The sequence below is a fragment of the Delphinus delphis genome, chromosome 5 (assembly GCF_949987515.2).
Source record: "Delphinus delphis chromosome 5, mDelDel1.2, whole genome shotgun sequence".
Classification (NCBI taxonomy): Eukaryota; Metazoa; Chordata; class Mammalia; order Artiodactyla; family Delphinidae; genus Delphinus; species Delphinus delphis.
The window spans coordinates 33,418,778-33,432,452 of NC_082687.1; the positions used below are offsets into that span (position 1 = coordinate 33,418,778).

Genomic DNA, 13,675 nt, shown 5'->3' on the forward strand with positions numbered 1-13,675 from the left:
TCAACCAGCGACCAAGTCTAACAATCAAGGCTGGGCCCTTATTTTCTACACCACTCAGCTGTTCACCACACAGTGAATCATCTCTTTCTCACTGAAGCACTTCTTCATCAGACACCACACTGTGACTCTCTTTCTCCTCCTATACCTCACTGACCCCCTTCAGTTTTCTTTACTGCCTCTGTGTTCTCTTTCTGACCTCTGAATACTGCAGTGCCCTGGAGCTGTCTTAGGGCCACTTTGCTTTTCAATCCACAGTCATTGCTTGTACCAGGCTGAAAGGTGGTCCCCAAAAAGACTTGTCTGCTTTCTAATCCCTGGAAACTGTGGATTTTACTTTATTTTACAAAAGAGTGAATATTACCTTATATTGCCAAAGATGTGATTAAGGATTTTGAGAGGGGTTTATCTTGGATTACCCAGATGAACCCTTAATCCAGTGACAAGTGTCCTTACAAGAAAGAGTCAGAGATATCCCACAGATAGAAGAGGAGGAAGCAATGTGGCCTTGTAGGCAGAGACTGGAGTGATGCAGCTACAAGTCAAGGAGCACTTCACAGGTAGAAGAATCTGGAAAAAACAAAGAACGGATTTTCCCTTAGAGCCCCCAGAGGGGCCAAAGCCCTGCTAGATTTTGTACTTCTAACCTCCAGAACTATGAGCAACAACAATTTCTGTTGTTTATAGCCACGAAGTTCATGGTTATTTGTTATAGAAGTCCTAGGAAACTAATACATACCCTGAGTGATCTGACCCAGCCCCAGGGCATTAAACCAACATATATTCCCCCAATACTTGGACTTGCACCCCAGATTCATGCATCATCCAATTACACCTCCTCTCAAGTGACTAATAGGCACTTCCAATGTACTATGATCAAACAGAATTCTTAATTCCCACCGCTCCAAAATCTGCTGTCCTCCCAGTGTTTTTAGTGAATGGCACCACCATTCACTTATTGTTTTGGCAGCCAAAGAGATACTACTGAAACGACACCAAATCATGTCACTCTCCTGCTCAGAATCTTCCAGTGGCTTCTCATATTCATAGAATCCAGCTCTTTCATTTGACCTCACCTCCCACTTCTCTCTGACTCACTCACTTCCCTCTGGATACACTGATCTCCTTGATGAATCCACCAGCTTGTATAACTTACTCCCTCACTTCTTTCAAGTCTCTGCAAACACCATCTAATCCCCCCAGAGGCCTTTCCTGATCACCTTACACTAGAGTGTCACCCTCACCTCTGCTATCCTCTGTCCTTGCTTTGCTTCTCTTCAGAGCACTGATCTCTATACTTCATTATATGTTTTTATGTATTTGCTTATGTAATATTTGTCTTCCCCACTGGAATTACATCACTCTTGCTCCCTGCTACATCTCCAGCACCCACAACAGTAGTACCTGGCTCAAGATGAAGATGTTCTAAAACTTTGTTGCAGGAATGAATGAATCTAATATTGTACATAAAATGCAAGCATGTTTTAGAAATAGCTTTTATAACTAATCTAATCTATTTTGACTTTAGAAAAATTGCATAAGTATAAGAACAAGATAGCTTTACAGATACGAGGGCCACCCTCCTGGAGCTTCATGGTGCTGCCCAGCCATGGTCACCCCCACCACGCTCTTTGACATGGCCACTGCCAGCGAGCTCTTGGGCCACGTCTCCTTTAAGTTGTTTCCAAACAAATTCTCAAGGACAAGCAGAAAACTTTTGTTCTGAGCACTGGTGAGAAGGAATTTGTTATAAGGTCTCCTGCTTTCAAAGAATTATTCCAGGGTTCATGTTCCAGGGTGGTAACTTCACATGCCATTATAGCACTGGTAGCAAGTTCATCTAAGGGAGAAATTTGATGATGACAGTATTATCCTGAAGCATAGGGACCCCGGTATCTTATCCATAGCAATGCTGTACCCAACATTAATGGTTCCAAGTTTTTCATCTGCACTGCCAAGACAGAGTGGCAAGCATGTGGTCCCTGGCAAGGTGAAAGAGGGCATGAATATTGTGGAAGCTATGGAATGTTATGGGGCTAGGAATGGCAAGACCAGAGAAAACATCACTCTTGCCCACTGTGGACAACTCTAATAAATTTGACTTGCATTTTATCTTAACCACCACACCATTCCTTCTGCAGCTCAGGAGAGCACCCATCATCCCTGTCTGCATGCATCATCTTATAATCTCTGTGTTCTCATGGCACTTCTTTGGGTTCCATATTTTCCTTGTCCCCCTCCAAGTCTTGCTGGACTGCAGAGTTAAGTTTATGATTATGAAATAAAAATTAAACAACAACAACAACAATAAAAGACCAAGATATTTCATAACACCCATCAAACACTCACTGAGGAATATTTTTTATTCCTAAAACACAATCCATTAATCAATCTATATCATCATAGAATAAAATCCAAAATGCTAAAACTTGCAAAAGAAGAAAACTATCCTCAGGCATGTGGAACTATTCAGAAATTGGAAACAGAACTGTATTTTATTTTCATTTTTTTAAATGTATTTTCAGAGAAGTCAATAGAGCTGTTAGATGAATAAACTGAACATATACTCTCAAGTTACAATTTAAAAAAGTTACTTTTCTGATAATTTTTTTATTGCCTTAACTGAGGAATGGGATTAATCCTACTACTTATTGCCCTTCTCACCACCTCCCCCCAAAAAAAACAGCCAAAGGAAATGTTGTGAAAAGAGACCAGTGGGTAGGGGTGGGGTGGTAACTTGTTTTATGAGTTATTACAAAGTGTTAAATTAAAAAAGTGTGATCTCAAAAAAAAAAAGAGAATTAGCAGGCAGTTCAGTAGAACACAAAAGTAAGACCTGAAAAAGATCTTGGCAAACTTATTTTATTTTTTTATATATTACAAAGAAAGCATCATAAACCACTGAGGAATGTGGATTTATCCACAAAAGTTGCTAGAAAAATTGGCAAAGTACATGGGGAAAAAAATCAAGTTTGCTATTAACCTCACACCAAAATAAATTCTACACAGATATGTTAAATGTAAATAATGAAATCATTTAAAGCACAATGAATATATAGGGGAATTCTTGGCTGAGTCTTACATTGGAAAGAAATTTCAAAGCAAAAAAGAATTACAAAACTAAAACAGATGGACAGAAATCACAAAGGGAGAAGTCAATACAATGACTACATAACCGTTTAAAACTCCACTATGTCAAAAATACCACACACAAAAAAATTTCAATGCAAATTGGTTATGACACCTGTAAGAAATGTAAAAAAATAGTTAATATGGAAATAAATTTTTAAAATAAAAATACTGATGTCTCATTACTAAAAATTTAGACAAAGGACATAAACAAACAATTCACAGAATAATAAATGTGTGTAAGATTTTCAACATCACTAGTAGTGAAATAGGTGAAAAATAAAACAATATGTTTCAAGTACTGGCAATTATTAAAATTGGTGACCATTAAAATAATTGGCAACTATTAAATTAACAGCAAATTGGCAATCATTAAAATAATATATTAAGTGTGACAAACATGAAATAAATATGCTCTTTTTTTTAAACGTCTTTATTGGAGTATAATTGCTTTACAATGGTGTGTTAGTTTCTGCTTTATAACAAAGTGAATCAGGTATACATATACATATATCCCCATATCTCTCCCTTCTTGCATCTCCCTCCCTCCCACACTCCCTATCCCACCCCTCTAGGTGGTCAGAAAACACCAAGCTGATCTCCCTGTGCTATGCGGCTGCTTCCCACTAGCTATCTATTTTACGTTTGGTAGTGTATATGTGTCCATGCCACTCTCTCACTTTGTCACAGCTTACAGATCCCCCTCCCCGTATCCTCAAGTCCATTCTTTAGTAGGTCTGTGTCTTTATTCCCATCTTGCCCCTAGGTTCTTCATGACCTTTTTTTTGGTTTTTCTTTTTAGATTCCATATATATGTGTTAGCATACAGTATTTGTTTTTCTCTTTCTTACTTACTTCACTCTGTATGACAGACTCTAGGTCCATCCACCTCATACAAATATCTCAATTTCATTTCCTTTTAAGGCTGAGTAATATTCCATTGTATATATGTACCACATCTTTTTTATCCATTCATCTGATGATGGGCACTTAGGTTGCTTTCATGTCCTGCCTATTGTAAATAGAGCTGCAATGAACATTTTGGTACATGACTGTTTTTGAATTATGGTTTTCTCAGGGTATATGCCCAGCAGTGGGATTGCTGGGTCATATGGTAGTTCTATTTTTAGTTTCTTAAGGAACCTCCATACTCTTCTCCACAGTGGCTGTATCAATTTACATTCCCACCAACAGTGCAAGAGGGTGCCCTTTTCTCCACACCCTCTCCAGCATTTATTGTTTGTAGATTTTTTGATGATGGCCATTCTGACTGGTGTGAGATGATATCTCATTGTAGTTTTGATTTGCATTTCTCTAATGATTAATGATGTTGAGCATTCTGTCATGTGTTTGTTGGCAGTCTGTATATCTTCTTTGGAGAAATGTCTATTTAGATCTTCTGCCCATTTCTGGATTGGGTTGCTTGTTTTTTTGATATTGAGCTGCATGAGCTGCTTATAAAGTTTGGAGGTTAATCCTTTGTCAGTTGCTTCATTTGCAGATATTTTCTCCCATTCTGAGGGTGTCTTTTCATCTTGTTTATGGTTTCCTTTGCTGTGCAAAAGCTTTTAAGTTTCATTAGGTTTTGGTTTTATTTTCATTTTTCTAGGAGGTGGGTCAAAAAGGATCTTGCTGTGATTTATGTCATAGAGTGTTCTGCCTATGTTTTCCTCTACGAGTTTGATAGTGTCTGGCCTTACTTTTAGGTTTTTAATCCATTTTGTGTTTATTGTTGTGTATGGTGTTAGGGAGTGTTCTAATTTCATTCTTTTACATGTAGCTGTCCTCTTTTCCCAGTAACACTTATTGAAGTATGCTCTCATTTTTAAAGCCTATCTAGAAAGTAACTTTGTTTTTACCATATACATATGGTAAGCATTCTCCCAAACTTAAAAATATACCTTAACGCAGTTAGTATATTTCTAGGACTATATGTAGACAAATATTTGTATAAAAGACATATAATGTAGCATTATTTATTCTAAAACTGAAATTCTCACAATTAAAGAATTATTAAATAAATTATAAATTCATCCATAAAGTAGAATTCAGTGTATTCATGGAAACTGTGTCTATACATAAAGACATATATTAAGTAAAAAAGAAAAAAGGCAAGTAAAAATTATATATAAAATATCCCATTTATGAAAAAATCCAATATATAGAATAAAAATTAAAAGGAAATAAACCAGAGGAGGGAACACTTCCAAACTCATTTTACAAGGCCAGCATTACCTTGATACGAAAAGCAGATAAGGACACGAGAAGGAAAGAACATTACAGGCCAACATCCCTGATGAATATAGATGCAAAAATCCTCAACAAACCATTAGCAAACCAAATTCAATAATACATTAAGAAGATTATGCACTATGATCAAGTGTGGTTCAACATCCACACATCAATCAATGTTATATTCTACATTAACAAAATGAAGGATAAAAATCATGTGATCATCTGAATAGATGCAGGAAAAGCATTTGACACAAAATTCAACATCCATTCATGATAAGAACTCTGAAAAAATTAGGCATAGAAGGAACATATCTCAATATAATAAAGGCCATATATGACAAGCTAACATATATGACAAGACCATATATTACAGCTAACATCATACTGAATGGTGAAAAGCTGAAAGCTTTTCATCTAAAATCAGGAACAAGACAAGGTTTTCCATTCTCATCACTTTTATTCAACATAGTAATGAAAGTCCTAGCCACAGCAATTAAGTAAGAAAAATAAATAAAATCATCCAAATCAGAAAGTAAGAAGTAAAACTGTCTTCATTTTCAGAGGACATTATATTATATACAGAACATCCAAAAACCTTAACAAAAAAAGTGTTAGAACTAATAAATGAATTCAGTGAAGTTGCAAGATACAAAATCGTTATACAAAACTCTGCTGCATTTCTAAACACTAATAATGAACTATCAGAAAAATAATTTTTAAGAAAATCCCATTTACAATTGCATCAAGAAGAATAAAATACCTAGCAATATATTTAACTAAGGAGGTGAAAAACTTTATATTGAAAGCAATGAGACAATGATGAAAGAAACCTAAGGAAAAAAATAGAAATATATTCTGTGCCCATGGATTGGAAGAATTAACATTGTTAAAATGTCCATTCTACCAAAGCTATCTATAGGTTCAATGTAACCCCTATTGAAATTCCAATGGCATTTTTCACAAATATAGAACAAACAACGCTAAAACTTGTGCAGAACCACAAAAGACCCCAAATAGCCAAAGCAATCTTGAGAAAGAAGACCAAAGCTGGAGGCATCTCATTTCCTGATTTCAAATTATATTATGAAGCTATAGTAATCAAAACAGCATGGTACTGGCATAAAAACAGACACATAGATTAATGGAACAGGATAGAGAGCCCAGAAAGAAACTCACTCATATATGGTCAATTCATTTACAACAAAGGAGCCAGGCATATACAATGAGGAAAGGACAGTCTCATCAATAAACAGTGTTGGGAAAACTGGACAGCCACATGCAAAAGAATGAAACTGGACTACTATCTTTTATTATACACAAAAATTAATATCATACTCAAAATGGATTAAAGACTTGAATGTAAGACCTGAAGCCATAAAACTCCAAGAAATAAACATAGTGGGGGGACTTCTCTGGTGGCACAGTGGTTAAGAATCTGCCTGCCAATGCAGGAGACACAGGTTCAATCCCTTGTCTGGGAAGATTCCACATGCCGTGGAACAAATAAGACTGTGTGCCACAACTATGGAGCCTGCACTCTGGAGCCCACAAGCCACAATACTGAGCCCGCATGCTGCAACTACTGAAGCCCACATGCCTAGAGCCTGTGCTCCACAACAAGAGAAGCCACTGCAATGAGAAGCCTGTGCACAGCAATGATGAGTAGCCCCTGCTCGCTGCAACTAGAGAAAGCCCACACACCACAATGAAGACCCAATGCAGCCAAAACATAAATAAAATTTTAAAAAAATTAAAAAAAAACATAGTGGGTCACCTCCTTAACACTGGTCTTATAATTATTTTTTAGATTTGACACCAAAAGCAAAGACAACTTGCAAAAATAGCAAGTAGGACTACATCAAACAAAAAAGCTTCTGCATAGCAAAGGAAACCATCAACAAAATAAAAAGAAAACCTATGGAATGAAAAAATTGCAAATTATATATCTGATAGGGGTTAATATCCAACATATATATTAAAAATAACTCATATAACTCAATGGAAAAAAATCTAATAAAAAATAGGCAGAGGATCTGAATAGATATTTTTCCAAAGAAGACATACATGTGGCCAAAGGTACATGAGAAGATGCTCAACAACACTAATCATCAGGAAATGCATATCAAAACCACAATCAGACAATACCTTACACCTGTTAGAAGGGCTTATCATCAGAAAGAAAAGAAATAACAAGTGGTGGCAAGGATATGGGGAAAAGGGAATGTTCATGCACTGTTGGTGGGAATGTAAGTTGGTGCAGTCACTATGGAAAACAGTATGGAGGTTTCTCAAAAAATTAAAAACAGACCTACAATATGATCCAGTAGTCCCACTACTGAGTTTATATCCAAAGGAAATATAATCAGTATCTCAAAGAGATATCTGCATTCCATGTTGACTGCAGAGTTATTTACAATAACCAAGATATAGAAACAACTTAAGTCTCCATCAATGAATGAATGGATAAAGAAGATCTGATATGTTTATACACAATGGGACATTATTCAGCCGTGAGAAAGAAGAAAATCCTGTCATGTGCCACAACATGGATGGACCTTAAGGGCATTATGCTAAGTGAGATAAGTCAGACAAAGACAAATACTGCATGGTATCACTTATAGGTAGATCTTTAAAAAAAGAGTCAAACTCATAGATACGGATAGTAGACAAATGTTTGCCTGGGGCGGGAGAAAGAGGGAGAAGCTGGTAAAAGGGTACAAAATTTCAGCTATAAGATGAATAAGGTCTGAGGATCCAATATAAAACATGGTGACTACAGTTGATTACACTGTAATTGAAATTTGCTAAGAGAAATTTAATTGAAATAGCTAAGAGACAATTTTTTTGTCCACATTTTCATAGAGATAGTTTTATTGAAACAATATTATGAAAAAGAAGTTGAGCATCAAAAATACAAAACCTAAAAAGAATTGTATTTATAGGTATTTGCCATCCATTTATACAGCTTTTTGAGAGTGCATCCTCTAGTACTTCATTCTTGAAGACCCACTAAGCGCAGATGTATAAGAGTTACAAGGCCTAGGTTATTACTGATTGCTGAAGCAGGCATCTGCAAACTTCTTCTGTAAAGGGACAGATAATAAATATTTCAGGCTTTGCAGCCCATAAGGCTCTTTTACAACCACTCAACTTTGCCATTTTAGCATGAAAGAGCCACAGACAACATGTAAATGAATGGCTTTGTTCCAATAAAAGTTTTATTTATAAACACCAAATTTGATTTTCATAACATTTTCACTTATCACAAAATAGTATTTCTCTTTTTTTTCAATCATTTAAAAATATAAAAATGTTCTTAGCTCACAGGTGCTACAAAAACAGGCAACAGACCAGATCTGGTCCATCTGCCATAGTTTGTCAATCTGCAATCTAAATCATAGGGAGAAATCTTCTCTTAGAAAAATGGTCAGTGCTTCAGGCCCAAGAGAGTAGCTTTGAAGTGACTTCAGTCTAAAGTGTATCAGGGGCTCATTTGAGATCCTGTGTTTGAGCTGCTTTTATTCGCAAGTTTACTCTCCATTCATTGCTGCCTCTATGTTGTATCCCTACAGTAAAGCTAAATTATAAAACAGAAGGAGAAGCAGCAGCAGCAGAGGAAGAAGAAGAACCAAATGATTTTATTTTATTTCAGGGCCCAGCCAATGCTTTCGCTCAGTTAAATTTTTATATTATGCCTTTATAATGCTTGTCATTGGAAAAACTAAAACTAAAAACATTATCTTCTTTTGTGAAGCTCCTTTTAAACTTAACTGTAAACACACACACACAGTCACTCAAATCTAGCAAAATTAAAAACCCCAAACCCTCCAATGTACTGGTGCTAAAGGAATCAAAAAAAAGTGAGAGGAATAGAGTCACCCAGTCCCACAGCACACGGAAGTGCTCCTCCCAGAGCTCTTTTCTACCAATAACACTGTTTTCATGAGGTCAAATCTTCCAACACAGGTAAGATACTCATCCTTAAAAGAACAATTAACTGATATTTATGGCATAAAAATTAGGTTGCCAGTAGCTGATCCCCTGATTGGTAGGCTCAAAATCCTACTTGCTTTTGACTTATTAACTAATTTCAGTGATCTGATTTAGGTATTTGATATTCTTAATAATCTTGTGGCAAAAGAACAGATAGAAATACTGGTAGCAATGTTAAGTAAGTGGTTGACTCAATACTAACATTCAAAAATCAACTCACTTCGACTCCCTCTTGTGAGAACACCAGAATCACAACTAGCTGCTGGACAATCATTGGCAGGAAGACACTGGAACTCACCAAAAAGGATACCCCACATCCGAGGACAAAGGAGAATCCAAAATGAGACGGTAGGTGGGGCACAATCACAGTAAAATCAAATCCCGTAACTGCTGGGTGGGTGACTCATAGACTGGAGAACACTTATACCACAGAAGTCCACCCACTGGAGTGAAGGTTCTGAGCCCCACATCAGGTTTCCAAACCTGGGGGTCCAGCAATGGGAGGGGGAATTCCTAGAGAATCAGACTCTGAAAGCTAGTGGGATTTGATTGCAGGACTTCAACAGGACTGGAGGAAACAGAGACTCCACTCCTGGAGGGCACACACAAGGTGGTGTGCACATCGGGAACCAGGGGAAGGAGCAGTGACCCCAGGGGAGACTGAACCAGACCTACCTGCTAATGTTGGAGGGTATCCTGCAGAGGCGGGGGTGGCTGTGGCTCACCATGGGGACAAGGACACTGGCAGCAGAAGTTCTGGTAAGTACTCCTTAGAGTGAACCCTTCCAGTCTGTCATTAGCCCCAACAAAGAGCCCAGGTAGGCTCCAGTGTAGGGTTGCCACAAACCAAACAACCAACAGGGAGGGAACACAGCCCCACCCATCAGTAGTCAAGTGGATTAAAGTTTTACTGAGCTCTGCCCACCAGAGCAAGAGTCAGCTCTACCCACGACCAGTCCCTCCCATCAGGAAACTTGCACAAGCCTCTTAGATAGCCTCATCCATGAGAGGGCAGACAGCAGAAGAAAGAAGAACTACAATCCTGCAGCCTGTGGAGCAAAAACCATATTCACAGAAAGATAGACAAGATGAAAAGGCAGAGGGCTATGTATCAGATGAAGGAACAAGAAAAAACCACAGAAAAACAGCTAAATGAAGTGGAGATAGGCAACCTTCCAGAAAAAGAATTCAGAATAATGATAGTGAAGATGATCCAGGACCATGGAAAAAGAATGGAGGCAAAGATCAAGAAGATGCAAGAAATGTTTAACAAAGACCTAGAAGAATTAAAGAACAAAGAAACAGAGATGAACAATACAATAACTGAAATGAAAACTACACTAGAAAGAATCAATAGCAGAATAACTGAGGCAGAAGAATGGATAAGTGACCTGGAAGACAGAATGGTGAAATTCAGTGCTGCAGAACAGACTAAAGAAAAAAGAATGAAAAGAAATGAAGAGAGCCTAGGAGACTTCTGGGACATTAAACACAACAACATTCATATTATATGGGTCCCAGAAGAAGAAGAGAGAGAGAGAAAGGACCCAAGAAAATCTTTGAAGAGATTATAGTCAAAAACTTCCCTAACATGGGAAAGGAAATAGCCACCAAAGTCCAGGAAGCAGAGCGATGCCCATACAGGAAAAACCAAAGAAGAAACATGCCATGACACATAGTAATCAAATTGGCGAAAATTAAAGACAAAGAACAATTATTGAAAGCAGCAAGGGAAAAACGGCAAATAACATACAAGGGAACTCCCATAAGGTTAACAGCTGTTTTCTCAGTAGGAACTCTACAAGCCACAAGGGAGTAGCATGATAGACTTAAAGTGATAAAAGAGAAGAAGCTACAACCAAGATTACTCTACCTGGCAAGGATCTCATTCAGATTCGATGGAGAAATCAAAAGCTTTACAGACAAGCAAAAGCTAAGAGAATTCAGCACCACCAAACCAGCTCTACAACAAATGCTAAAGGAACTTCTCTAAGTGGGAAACACAAGAGAAGAAAAGGACCTACAAAAACAAACACAAAACAATTAAGAAAATGGTCATAGAAACATACATAACGATAATGACCTTAAACGTGAATGGATTAAAAGCTCCAATCAAAAAACACAGGCTTGCTGAATGGAAACAAAAACAAGACCCATATATATGCTGTCTACAAAAGACCCACTTCAGACCTAGGGACACATACAAACTGAAAGTGAGAGGATGGAGAAAGATATTCCATACAAATGGAAATCAAAAGAAAGCTGGAGTAGTAATACTTATGTCAGATAAAATAGACTTTAAAATAAAGAATGTTACAAGAGACAAGGAAGGACACTACATAATGATCAAGGGATCAATGCAAGAAGAAGATATAACAATTATAACTATATATGCATCCAACATAGGAGCACCACAATACATAAGGCAACTGCTAACAGCTATGAAAGAAGAAATCGACAGTAACACAATAATAGTGGGGGATGTTAACACCTCACTTACACCAATGGAGAGATCATCCAAAATGAAAATAAATAAGGAAATAGAAGCTTTAAATGACACAATAGACCAGATAGATTTAATTGATATTTATAGGACATTCCAGCCAAAACCAGCAGATTACACTTTCTTCTCAAGTGCACACAGAACAATCTCCAGGATAGATCACATCTTGGGTCACAAATCAAGCCTCAGTAAATTAAGAAAATTGAAAATATATGAAGTATCTTTTCTGACCACAATGCTATGAGATTAGAAATCAATTACAGGGAAAGAAGCATAAAACACACAAGCACATGGAGGCTAATCTGTATGTTACTAAATAACCAAGAGATCACTAAAGAAATCAAAGAGGAAATCAAAAAATACCTAGAGACAAATGACAATGAAAACACGATGATCCAAAACTTACGGGGTGAAGCAACAGCAGTTCTAAGAGGGAAGTTTATAGCTATACAAGCCTACCTCAAGAAACAAGAAAAATCTCAAGTAAACAATCTAACCCTACACATAAGGAACTAGAGAAAGAAGAACAAACAAAACCTAAAGTTAACAGAAGGAAAGAAATCTTAAAGATCAGAGCAGAAATAAATGAAACAGAAACAAAGAAAACAATAGCAAAGATCAATAAAACTAAAGCCTGGTTCTTTGAGAAGATAAACAAAATTGATAAACCATTAGCCAGACTCATCAAGAAAAAGAGGGAGAGGACTTAATAAAATTAGAAATGAAAAAGGAGAAGTTACAACAGACATTACAGAAATACAAAGCATCCTAAGAGACTACTACAAGCAACTATACGCCAATAAAATGGACAACCTGGAAGAAATGGAAAAATTCTTAGAAATGTAAAACCTTCCCAAGACTGAATCAAGAAGAAATAGAAAACATGAACAGACCAATCACAAGTATGAAATTGAAACTGTGATGAAAAATCTTCCAACAAACAAAAGTCCAGAACCAGATGGCTTCACAGGTGAATTCTACCAAATATTTAGAGAACAGCTACCACACATCCTTCTTAAACTCTTCCAAAAAATTGCAGAGGAAGGAACACTCCCAAACTCATTCTATGAGGCCACCATCACCCTGATACCAAAACCAAACAAAGATATTACAAGAAAAGAAAATTACAGACCAATATCACTGATGAATATAGATGCAAAAATCCTCAACAAAATACTAGCAAACAGAATCCAACAACATATTAAAAGGATCAAATCCCATGATCAAGTGGGATTTATCCCAGGGATGCAAGGATTCTCCAATATATGCAAATAAATCAATGTGATACACCATATTAACAAACTGAAGAATAAAAACCATATGATCATCTCAATAGATGCAGAAAAAGCTTTTGACAAAATCCAACACCTATTTATGATTAAAAAAACTCTCCAGAAAGTGGGCATAGAGGGAACCGACCTCAACATAATAAAGGCCATATATGACAAACCCACAGCAAACATCATTCTCAATGGTGAAAAACTGAGAGCATTTCCTCTAAGATCAGGAACGGGACAAGGATGTCCACTCTCACCTCTACTATTCATCAGAGTTTTGGAAGTCCTAGCCACGGCAATCAGAGAAGAAAAAGAAATAAAAGGAATACAAATTGGAAAAGAAGAAGTAGAAGTGTCACTGTTTGCAGATGACATAATACTATACATAGAGAAACCTAAAGATGCCAACAGACCACTACTAGAGTGAATCAATGAATTTGGTAAAGTTGCAGGATACAAAATTAATGGACAGAAATATCTTGCATTCCTATACACTAATGATGAAAAATCTGAAAGAGAAATTAAAGAAATACTCCCATTT

General features: G+C 36.9%; 1 protein-coding gene and 1 pseudogene across 1 annotated transcript in view; one reads left to right on the forward strand and one right to left on the reverse strand.

Annotated features, from left to right (window-relative positions):
• DCHS2 (dachsous cadherin-related 2) overlaps window positions 1–13,675 on the reverse strand; it is a 295,589-nt gene that overhangs the window by 151,809 nt on the left and 130,105 nt on the right. The gene's annotated exons all lie outside the window — the stretch shown is intronic.
• LOC132425339 (peptidyl-prolyl cis-trans isomerase A pseudogene) lies at window positions 1,607–2,089 on the forward strand (annotated as a pseudogene).